General features: G+C 37.2%; 1 pseudogene; it reads right to left on the bottom strand.

The window, feature by feature from the left end:
* Nucleotides 1–6717: 6717 nt before the first annotated feature.
* Nucleotides 6718–10952, bottom strand: LOC137747062 (uncharacterized; annotated as a pseudogene).
* Nucleotides 10953–11412: the final 460 nt, after the last annotated feature.

The raw sequence follows: 11412 nt of genomic DNA, 5'->3' as shown, positions 1-11412 counted from the left end.
AAAAATGGGAACTTAAAGGTAGTCTTTTCTAACTTTGAAAACTTGAATTGTATATTGAATGACTGCCAAAACGAAAATAAATTATTGACTAATTCAACATTTAAAACACAAAAAATCCTCCATATCTTTTTTTTGTTTAATGGGATGTGTATCTTGTGGAATATGTTTGTGGAAACACTAAAACAAATTTCTCCTTTTTTTTTCTTTTTTTTTTTTTTTTGTAAGGAGACAACTGGTGACAAGCCATAGTTATCCATTCCTTCCGGGAGCTGAAAAGACTCACAGAGGCATTTCAGTCTTTCCCTAGCCACAAGTCTGGCTTCCACACTAGCATATTATACACTTATATTATTTTTAATTAAATTATTAATATTTCTTTAAACCCAAATTTATTGCCTAATTTTGTAGTGGATACCTTCGCTTGCCATGACCTTCTTATTACTGACTGTCAAATTTGGGATCACTGTATTCCTTCTTTTGCTCGACATGCACTTCATTTTGATAATGTAGGGAACGGTTGTACTCGGGGGTTTCCGCTTTAATATAATTTCTTCTTGTTTCAAAAAACAAAAAAAAAAAAAAAAAAAATTGGTGAAGTGAATATTCACCGTACACATTAAAATCTCAACATGCGCTTATGTGGCATGCAATGTGTGAGATCCCACATCATCCAGGGGAGTGGATCCTCTATGCCTTACATGTACATACCCACCTCCAATTAGCATGAGGCTTTTTGGGAGCTCACTGGCTTCGGGCTTCGGGTTCCATCGAAACTCCGAAGTTAAGCGAGTTTGGCCTAGAGCAATCCCATGATAGGTGACCAATTGGAAAGTTGCTCGTGAGTTCCCAGATACAAAACCATGAGGGCATGGTCGGGGCCCAAAGCGGACAATATCGTGCTACAACGGAGTGTAGCCCGGGATGTGGTGGAGCCCGGGTCGGGATGTAACAATTTGGTATCAGAGCCAATTCTTGGCCAGAAGCGTGCCAATGAGAACGTCGGGCCCCTAAGGGGGGTGGATTGTGAGATCCCACATCGCCCAGAAGAGTGGATCCTCTATGCCTTATATGTACATACCCACCTCCAATTAACACGAAGCTTTTTGGGAGCTCACTGGCTTCGGGTTCCATCGGAACTCCGAAGTTAAGCGAGTTTGGGCTAGAGCAATCCCATGATGGGTGACCCACTGGAAAGTTGCTCGTGAGTTCCCAGAAACAAAACCGTGAGGGTGTGGTCGAGGCCCAAAGCGAATAATATCGTGCTAGGGTGGAGTGTAGCTCGGGAATGTGGTGGAGTCCAGGTCGGGGTGGGACACAACGTGTGTTTGACAAATCGTACACGTGACACGTAACTCACCAAAAATAGACAACATCAAGAGTGACACATGTTGGCATTTGGCGGAAATTAATTAAATTTAAATTTTCATTAAATTAATTAATTGATTTAAATTTTAAATGTGATTGATTATTTGACGGGCCTTTATCACAAATGATCCCTGAGATTAATCAAACTTATCATTTTGGTCCCTTACTTTCAAAATCAATCAACGTTGTCCCTGACATTCACTATTGCACATCAATTTGGTCATTCCGTTAAGATTCCGTTAACTATTCTGTTAGTTTGTATGTGGGACCCACACATCTAATGAAATGGAGACATGTGGATTACACAAATAAGGATTTTTATCATAAATAGTCACTGACATTGATCCAACTCCTTACTTTTGTCCCTGAGTTTCAAAAATCAATAAATTTGGTCCCTTACTTTCAATACCACAAGCCAATTTAATTCTTCCGTTAAAGTTTTGTCAATATTTTTTGTCTCACTAATCCAATCATATGATGCCACATGGATTAACTATAAGAAACTATTTTTTTAAGATTAAAAACTAAAAGTAAAAAAAGAAACTAAAAACCAAAACTAAAAGAAAAAAAAAGTCATCGTTGTCTTCATCAGGGTATCTCAAAAAGAAAATGAAGGCAACATGACATTACTAAAGTACTTGGCCTCCTGAACTCACCTTTCATTTTCTGTAGTGGGTTATAATCCTATGAAATTTAGATTGAGGTTTTTTTTTTTTTTTTTTTTTTTTTTTTTCTCTTTCAATTGGGACGCAAAAAATGTCAACGCATTCGTTGGTTCACTCTTAAAAAAAAAAAAAAAACACACAAACGAAAAATATTGATGAATTAAAAGAATGACTAAATTGATGTGTGGTAGTGAAACTCAGGACCAAATTTATTGATTTTTGAAATTCAAGGACCAAAATGAGGAGTTTGATCAATGTCAGGAACCATTTGCGATAAAAACTCTTATTTTGTGTAATCCACATGTCACCATTTCATTGGATTTGTGGGCCCCACATACAAACTAAAAGAATAGTTAACGAAATCTTAACGAAACAACCAAATTGATGTGCAGTAGTGAATGTCAGGAACGACATTGATTGATTTTGAAAGTAAGGAACCAAAATGATGAGTTTGATCAATCTCAGGGACCATTTGTGATAAAAACCCTTATTTGATTATTGATGAAGTCAAATCACGAACCAAGTCCAAAATTAAGTCTTGGTTCTTTTATCAATTAATCAAGTCCACAATCAAGGCAAATCTAGCCGTCGACAAGACTTGGAGAGCCTATAAATACGAGGCTCCAAGACAAAGAAAGGGGCTTAGAAATTCATCCATACAACTAGCCGCTCAAACTCTCAAGCCCTGAAAACTCTCAAACACTTAGAAGATTCAGAAAACTCTCTGCATTCTTTGTCACACTTGTGAAGAACCACCAAGCAACCCTAAATGTGACGGTTCCCCCATCGCCACAAGCTAAAACCTTGAGGCTTTTTTTCATTCTAGATCAAGTCACCACAACCCTCGGATCAACAACACACTTACTTTTCACCGTGGATGTCGAATAGAGAAATTCAAATTTGTAACAGAGATTGTAACCCTACATTTACATTAATACAATTATTATTCTGTAGACTTTTATCGCAAGAATTTCTCGTTTACAATGACGTTTGTGTTTCTTTGCCAAGTAAAAGCGATCCCAAGGCGAAGATGGCACAAGAAAATTGAAGGAGAAGCGAAAACCAAGAAATCAAAAAAAAATTTTTCCTTTCTTACTAGTAAATAACGTTAGCCGTTGTATACATCCAATTTTAGTAACCATCATTTTCAGACAAATTATAAGTTTTATGTGTTGCACAAGTCTTGAATATATTTTAAATGAGGGAGGTAGCGCCTTGGTCATTCAACTACCATGCACATTCAAATTGTAGAAAATGGTAATACATATGATAAAGACTTTAAGAAACAGATAATATGATAGAGGTAGATGATCTTTCTCTTTCATTCTCAAAAATATATATCTCAGTTATTTAACTATAATAATTAATAATGCTTCACCTTGTTGCAAGTCCAAACAAAAAAAAAATGCCAATAACTGCACTTGGTGAAATAGTGGACGGTGGGGTGGGCTTCACAACTATATTTGTTTTTTCAACTAAATAACATGCATGGTTTTTAATATTTGCATATGCGGCTGCCTTATTCAGCTGCTATATTTGATTCTTAGCTGAGCTCCGTAGCATTTGGCATTTGATGCCAAGAGATACATGTGCTCAATTTCATTTGATTGAATAGTTGATCAAGTTTTATATTGTTTGAAGAACTTTAATTGGTAAATTTTTTTTTGTCACTATAAAATCTTCGTTATTCAAACTCAAAACATAATATTTATGACCATTTAGTATTATGGTCTAGTGGTATTCATCTTCATTGGTAAGTGAGATATCTTAGGTTTAATTCTCGTCAAAGGCGAATTTGAACCATATTATTGTTAGCCCACTATGAGGCTTAGCTCACTTTCCTACCATTTTAGTGTAGATAATATCATTTATTAAAAGAAAAAAAAATACAATATCTATGGATTTGACTACAATACTTATATTTATTTAATATAATTATCATTTCAACAGTCAAATTTGGTCTTCTAGTTTGTTTATTGATTTAAAATATATCTAATCGTCAAATGATGATTGTACTAAATATATGGCAATATCAGGAAATAAAACTTGCCCTACAAAAACGTGCCCGACGGAACAATTTTCGTTGGTTAAAAACCTTTACCCGACGAACTTTTCATTTAGTAGGGAAAATTGGGTCAACATTTAAGGTTTACAGAAAGACTTTACAAATATTTGCAGAGCAAGTTTTTGTTTTTTTTTTTTTTTTTCTTTTTGTCGGGCAAGATTTTGGCGTCAAGAGGGAAAAAAAAAAAACCTCGCAATACCTTGAGGTTTGCAGTAGTTCGTCGGCTAGGTTCCTTTGCTCGACGAACATATTTGTTGGCTTACTATATATTGCGGGTTGTAGGGCAAAGGACCACAATGATGTGTTAAAATCGAACAGTGAAGCCCTTGCTCGACGGTGTCGTAATGATTACCTGACAGAATGGTTCGTCAGGCAAACTCTTACTCATAAATTAGGTATGTGGACAATTAGGGATTCCCAGCTTATGGTATGTTATGGGAATGGAGCACCAAGGGTTATATGATATGTCCAACATGCGGTGAGGACACTTCGTCCTTTTGACATGCTAGAAATGTATGGTACTTGGGTCATCGAAGATGGCTCTCCTGAGATCACAAGTGACGTGACAAGTCTGAAACATTTGCTGGGACAACAGGGTATCAACGTCCTAGATTCAAACTCTTTCTCTTACTTTTAATGTAGATTAGTATCGACTCTTGCTTGTATTTTAAAATATAAAAAAACCAATATGATTACGGAAAAGATTCAGGGTGATTGATTCTATTCTGACGCGTATGTATACATCGAATTTTAATAAATATCATTTTCAGACAGGTTATAAGTTTCATGCGTTGCATAAGTCTTGAACGTATTTTATGATATCCCTGGAAAGGAGGGAGTAGCGCCTTGGCCATTCAACGACCACATTCAATGGTAGAAAATTGTAATATACCCGTAGGATTTAGCATTTGATGACAAGAGATAGATATGCTCAATTTTATTTTGATTGAATAGTTGACCCAACTCTTTATGTTATTATTTGAAGGAAACTTCCACTTCAATTGGTTTTTTTTTTTCACGAAAAAATCTTCGTTATTCAAACTCAAAACACTATATTTATAGATTTGAATACAATACTTACAGATACTTAACAAATCATTTAAATCCCAGATTGTTTATTCATCTAAATGTAACACATAATATCTTTTTTTATTTTTTTTTATTGTATGATTGTTCTGAAAATGAAAAAGATGCTAGGGGGTTTTTCTTCGTCTCTTCTCCACTGCACATATGATTCTGTTGACCCTAAAAATTACAAAGCCTACGTGGCGCGCAGGTCGAGTAACTAATAAGCTAACTACGTCCTTCGGTTGAATGCGGGGCGTGCCAACTCGTCGGCCGAGCTCGGCCGAGGAGTAAAATTTGTTGATGTTGCGTTGAGCGCGTCGGTGACTTCTCTATCTTGCAACTGCAGCCGAGGAAGGAACAAATCTCGGCCTTTGGATTCTCGAGCCTGAAGACAAGGCTGCTAGTTCTATGAAGTTCAATATCAAATTCGGCTCTCAAGGTGCCGAATGTAGTAACCTGGCACCTCACTTCGCCGAGAAGGCTAATGAGATGACCTCTGCCAATAAGGATTTGAAAATCCTTCTCGACCGAGACTTGGATAGATAACCAGTCGACCTCGACGCAGTGCTGTTTATCCAAACTGAAGGTGCTTCGGGAACGGCTGATTTTACGGCAACAGTGCTGTTTATCCAAACTGAAGATGTTTGCCGGTTGCCTTCACAGTGCTGTTTATCCAAACTGAAGATGTGTCGGCGGAAAAAAGAAAATAAAAAATCTCAAGATGTTTGAGAGGTTTTGCGCAGGGCAGTTGGGTGTTGAATTGGAGCTCCCTTTTTAATTGTCTGCCGCTTGGTATTTATAGAACTAACTTAGCGCAAAATCCATATGTGACCATCAATCTCCACAAATAATAATTTACGCGGAGATGATGATTATCCAATGAAAGTCGTGGCACTCAACGTCTTTGGTGCTAACCACGCATTTTAGCCAAAACCACGTAACAAAGCTTGGTATGCCAATTCCTTCTTTGCTAAAGATAAGCATTGTCATTCAAACCTTGGAATATCAAGCTTTATCCATAGAATATTCACTTCATTTGGCAGCCTTGAGTTTGCTAATGATTATCCCATGCATGCATCACAATGGCTTACTTCACGTAATTAATCATTCAAGTTGGACTCCACCTTGGTTACCAACTGATGCCACCACATGCTAAGCCTCTTTTTATAATGCATGATGCTTAATCCCGTTTTGAATGCTAAGAATCCCAAACTAAATTGAACTATTTTGCTTGCTTCGATATAGTTTGAGTCACATTTATCTCGTACAAGAAAAGTGTCAAGATAATTCATTATTAAAAGATAATTATCATGATTAAAAATCATAATATTATCCTCTAATAACAACAAAATTATTGTAACTTTCTTATCCGACGATTAAGAATCATCCTTACTCAACGGCCTCGATCGCTTGGGCCGATGGTGTAAAATCAAGTCCAAACAGATTCACAGGTTGGTTTTCTTCAAGAGGATTGGTTTGACTCGTCTTCTAGTGCTTAATTAGGTGATATTTTGATGAAGTTATTTATTTGATCAATCAGTCTGGACTCTCCACTATAGGCTTCAAGAAAACAACTGTTTCAAATACAACTGCATCAAATAAGGACAGAAACCGATTCAAAAGGCTTGAAATATTACAAGAACCCATAAATTAAGAACTCCATCAAAGTGCTTGAACACGAGGACGGTTCAACAACACTCTTCTTCCAACATCCTTCAAAAACTTGATTTTGATTTTTTTGAGCGTGGCTACAACTTCTTGCATGTTTATTCTCTCGTCCAGTGGCTCCGCACAGCAAGCAAGAGCTAATCGCATAATCGCATAATCGACGATAAACAATCTATCTTAGTCACATAATCATGATCTTCCTCTTTTGCTACCAGTCGATTGGCATCCACAACTTCAGCTATTGCTTCTGATAATAGTGAATTTGCAACCCGTTGTTTTAGATTCGTTTCCTCAACAAACATCTCATTTGTAGGCTTCATTTTTGTGAATGTTTCCATGACTACAATGCCAAAACTGTATACATCCCCTTGCGTCGAAACAATTCCATTCATTCCATACTCTGCAATACTAATATGCCAAAGAAAGTTAGAAGTCCTGTTATTCATGATTTTAAGGACAACACGTATAAGGTTGAAAGATATTAAACTAGAAATTAGATCACCTGGAGCCATATACCCAACTGTGGCTAGGGTCATTGTTCGGGTCATGGAATCCCCTAAACCCAAGAGTTTTGCAATGCCAAAATCCGCAACATATGCAACCATATCATCATCTAGTAGTATATTGATTGGCTTCAAATCACAATGGACAATTGGTACTGAATAACCATGGTGTAGGTATTCCAATGCCAATGCAACATCTACCATTATATTCAACCCCTTTAGGATATCAAAAGAAGAGTTTTGAGAATACAACCACTTCTCATGGCTCCCATTAGGCATATAGTTCAGTACCAAGCCTTTGAAATCCAACTGGCTGCAACAGCTGATGATTTTGATAAGATTTCGGTGCCGAATATTGCTTAGCATTTCACATTCCCTCTCAAGACTCTTGAAAGCCCCTTCTAGCTGCAAATCAAAATCTTTACTTCAACATCTATCCCATCTGACAATGTCCCCTCATATACTGAGCCAAAACCCCCACTTCCAAGTAAGTTGCTATTGTTAAATCCATTTGTCGCCCTTAGAAGTTCAAGGTGTGAAACTCTTCTCCAAAGAGATTGAGGTAACAAGGTAGCCTCTGTGGCAACTTCAACTTTCCTTTTCCTATGCAGTATAAATATAGCTACATAGGCTAGGAATACTTTTGCTATTATTATTGCTGGAATAATGTATTTCCAGTTGGACGAACTAGCTTTCCTTGAACTTGGTTGAAGTGTATTAATTTTGCATGGTGGGACATGGAGTCAAGCTACGCCACACACCGCCTTATTCGAGAAATGGATAGAGCAGAGAAGTTTGTGAAAGGTCCACCTTCTGGAATTTCCCCTTGGAGTTTGTTGAAAGACAAATTCAGGTACTTCGGATTCAAGAGTGCTTCTAGAGACCTTGGAATTGCTTCAGTCAAATTGTTCTTGGATAAATTTAAGTGTACCAAGCCTTTTAAGCTGCCGAATGAACTAGGAATAGGGCCTTCTAAATAATTATTTGCCAAGGACATAGTAACCAAACCTAGAAGATCCCCAATGCTGCTTGGTATAATACCAATTAAATGGTTGCTTGATAAATCCAAGTATGACAAAACTTTCAACTTGCCAATATCTTGTGACAGAGAACCGTTTAGAATATTGGATGACAAGTCAAAGTACCAGACTTGTTCAAGCCTCCACAAAGTAGATGGTATTGTAGAAGTTAACAAATTGGACTTTAATGATAGCCTTCTAAGATTTGCAGCTAGATTACCAAAGCATGAAGGTATAAAACCAGAGAGTTGATTAGAACCTAAAACTAAATCAGCTAGTTTGGTTAGTTGACAAAGTTCATTGGGGATATGTCCTTGCAACTTGTTACCTAACAAATACAAACCTTGGAGACTCCTTAGTCTTCCAATAGAAGTTGGAATTAACCCACTCGATTGGTTGAGTTCCAGGTTTAAATATATCAAGCTGCTCAAGTTGCCAATATCATTGGAGATGCTACCCTTCAATTTGCCTTCACTTAAAGATAGTTTTTGAAGCGGTGTAGAGAGATTTCGAAAGGAAATAGGTAGAGGAGAGTTTAATGGATTACCTCCCAGGATGAATACCCTAAGATATCTAAGATTAACAAGAAAGGATGTTCAATTCTGGAGTTGAAGTGTCAACCGTCAAATTATTCTGGTATAAGCCAAGATACTCAAAGAGCTGTTCCAGCGTTGGCTGGTGCTCGGGGGAAAGGCTGGTGAACAGGGTCGTAGAGCCCGAGTGAGAGAGTCCATCGTGTGGCAGTCCGAGGGATAGGCCCGGTCCGAGGGAGGGGCCTGGCATGAGTTGCTAGCCCGAGAGCCCGAGGGCTTTATGACGCACAGCTGATGTCACCCAGACGTCAGCCACTTTTTTTATTTTTTTTTTTGTCAGGTGCATGGCCCTCAAGCGCGCGTATGGGCACGTGGGCCGACAGGATTTCAGGAATTGGGGCCTGCGACCCATTGAAAATTGTTACCGTTGGAAAGCCACATGGCTTCCCACGATCTGTTTGATCTCAACAGCAAAAAATTTTGGAACGTCTGATTTGCAACGGTAATAAAAATAAAAGAACCTTATTTAATATCAACCTTTGGATCTGAGATCAACGGTTGATATTATTAGCCTTTATAAATTAAAAAAAAAAAAAGAAAAAACAGTTTTAAAAATCAGAAATGTTACCGTTGTGACACGTGACACAATTTGGAGTGTTGGAATTCAATTTTTTTAAATCCAACGGCAGAGATTAATTAGTTGAATAAAAAAAAATTTAAATTGTAAAAAATCCGAAAAAAAAATTGTTTTTACTTTTCTATAAATACCTTCTCATTATCATCTACCTTACACCACAATTTCATATTTTCTTAACTACTTTCAATCACATTCCTATCATTCCTATCTTATCGGAAATCCATCACCAATAATTATATTTTTTGGATTACAACACGTGGTGTAACGAGAACGATTAAAAATTTGTTGGTTCGAAATTACAAATAAAATTATTTTGTATTATTTTATAACTTTTCGGATAATGACACATGACGCAACGAGAACGATTAAAAATTCCAATCCGAAATTACAAATAAAATTATTTTGTATTATTTTATAAATACAAAAAATACTAATATTTTATTGCCTATTGCCAGGGCTATTGAAGTGCAACAGTGGAGATGCAAAAGACAGTTACTGTTCATTAAAACAGTTACTGTTACTGGATGAATAATATAATGTATTGCCTGAGGAAAGGTTCCCACGCTGGAACTGCTCTCAAGGTTTGTTAAGGCACATAGCTTGTTAGGAATAAACCCAGAAAAAGAGTTGTCAGTCATGTCTACGTAAGTAAGCTTAGGCACTATTTGGCAGATCGGATATGATTAGTTATACGGACTCGTGTGTTTGGCGTTCACTCGTACTAAATAAGCGCTGGATTAATTTAACCGATCGGATAGAATAATACGGTATACACCCGATTAATAAAACCAACCAAAACGCCCGGATTATTTAGGCGGGGAAGAAGAAAATGGGAGAGAAAGGGAGGGAGTTTGGGGGGTGTGGCAGAGAGAGTTAGGGAACAATTATTTGTTCTTCTGCAGTCGGGGAAGAAGAAGGGAGAGAGAGGAAGGGTTTTTGGGGGGTGCGGAGAGATCTGGGAACAAAAAAATGATTTCACTTTTTTTAAATTCTTTTTTTTTTAAGTTTGATTCCTTCTATCTAGTATAATACTAAACACAGTATAAATAATACGGTCACTAGTCCGATACTGCACCAAACACCCGACTAATTTAGTCAGTACTATCCGGTGGCTATTTATCCTATCCGACAGAAATAGTCAGTACAGTCCGAGCTGCCAAACGAGGCCTTAGGGGCATTGGAGATAAAGTTGGGAATTACTCCGCTGAGTTTATTCAGCTCCTACTACTATCCATTGTAGGTTTGGAATTCCAATGCCTAGGTCAGCTGGGAGGCTGCCTGAGAGTTGATTACCAACAAGTGAAATTTCTATCAGCTTAGACATATTGAAGATTGTGGATGGAATGGGGTCATTGAGATTATTCAAATTGAGTAACAAATACTGCAGATTTTGAACATCGCCAACCTCATACAGTATAGTACCTGTCATAATTAGTATTAGAACACAAGTTCAATTTTTTCGTCTTAGCATTCTAAAATATCATACTCCCAAATGGTTCACATCTTGTTCTAAACTATTTGAGAATGTGAAATATTTACTACATATAAAGACTGATGTAAGATAACTAAAAAGTCTTTTAAGACTATTTGTTGAAAAATGGTCACATTTATGTTAAAGATCAACTCCTTACTTCACCCCTCTCGAAACCGAGATCCCAGCAACTCTGCCCTGCTTCTCCCCTCTCATCTACCATTTACAAACCTAAATCCCTCAAAAATCAAAACAAAAAAGGCAAAAAATTCTACAGTCTTTCCATTCTCATAACCAAATCCAAACCCAAAATTCGAAACAAAAAAGTAAAAAGAAAATTACAAAATCGTTGTGCGTTTCATTACGCATGGCAGTTGTCTAATCACACATGCACAACAGTCGTTCTAATCACACACGC

Source organism: Pyrus communis, chromosome 2, assembly GCF_041283825.1.
Source record: "Pyrus communis isolate YQ-2024b chromosome 2, ASM4128382v1, whole genome shotgun sequence".
In the NCBI taxonomy this organism is placed as follows: domain Eukaryota; kingdom Viridiplantae; phylum Streptophyta; class Magnoliopsida; order Rosales; family Rosaceae; genus Pyrus; species Pyrus communis.
Note: the sequence above shows the minus strand (reverse complement) of the source record. Positions and strands in the feature narration are given on the sequence as shown.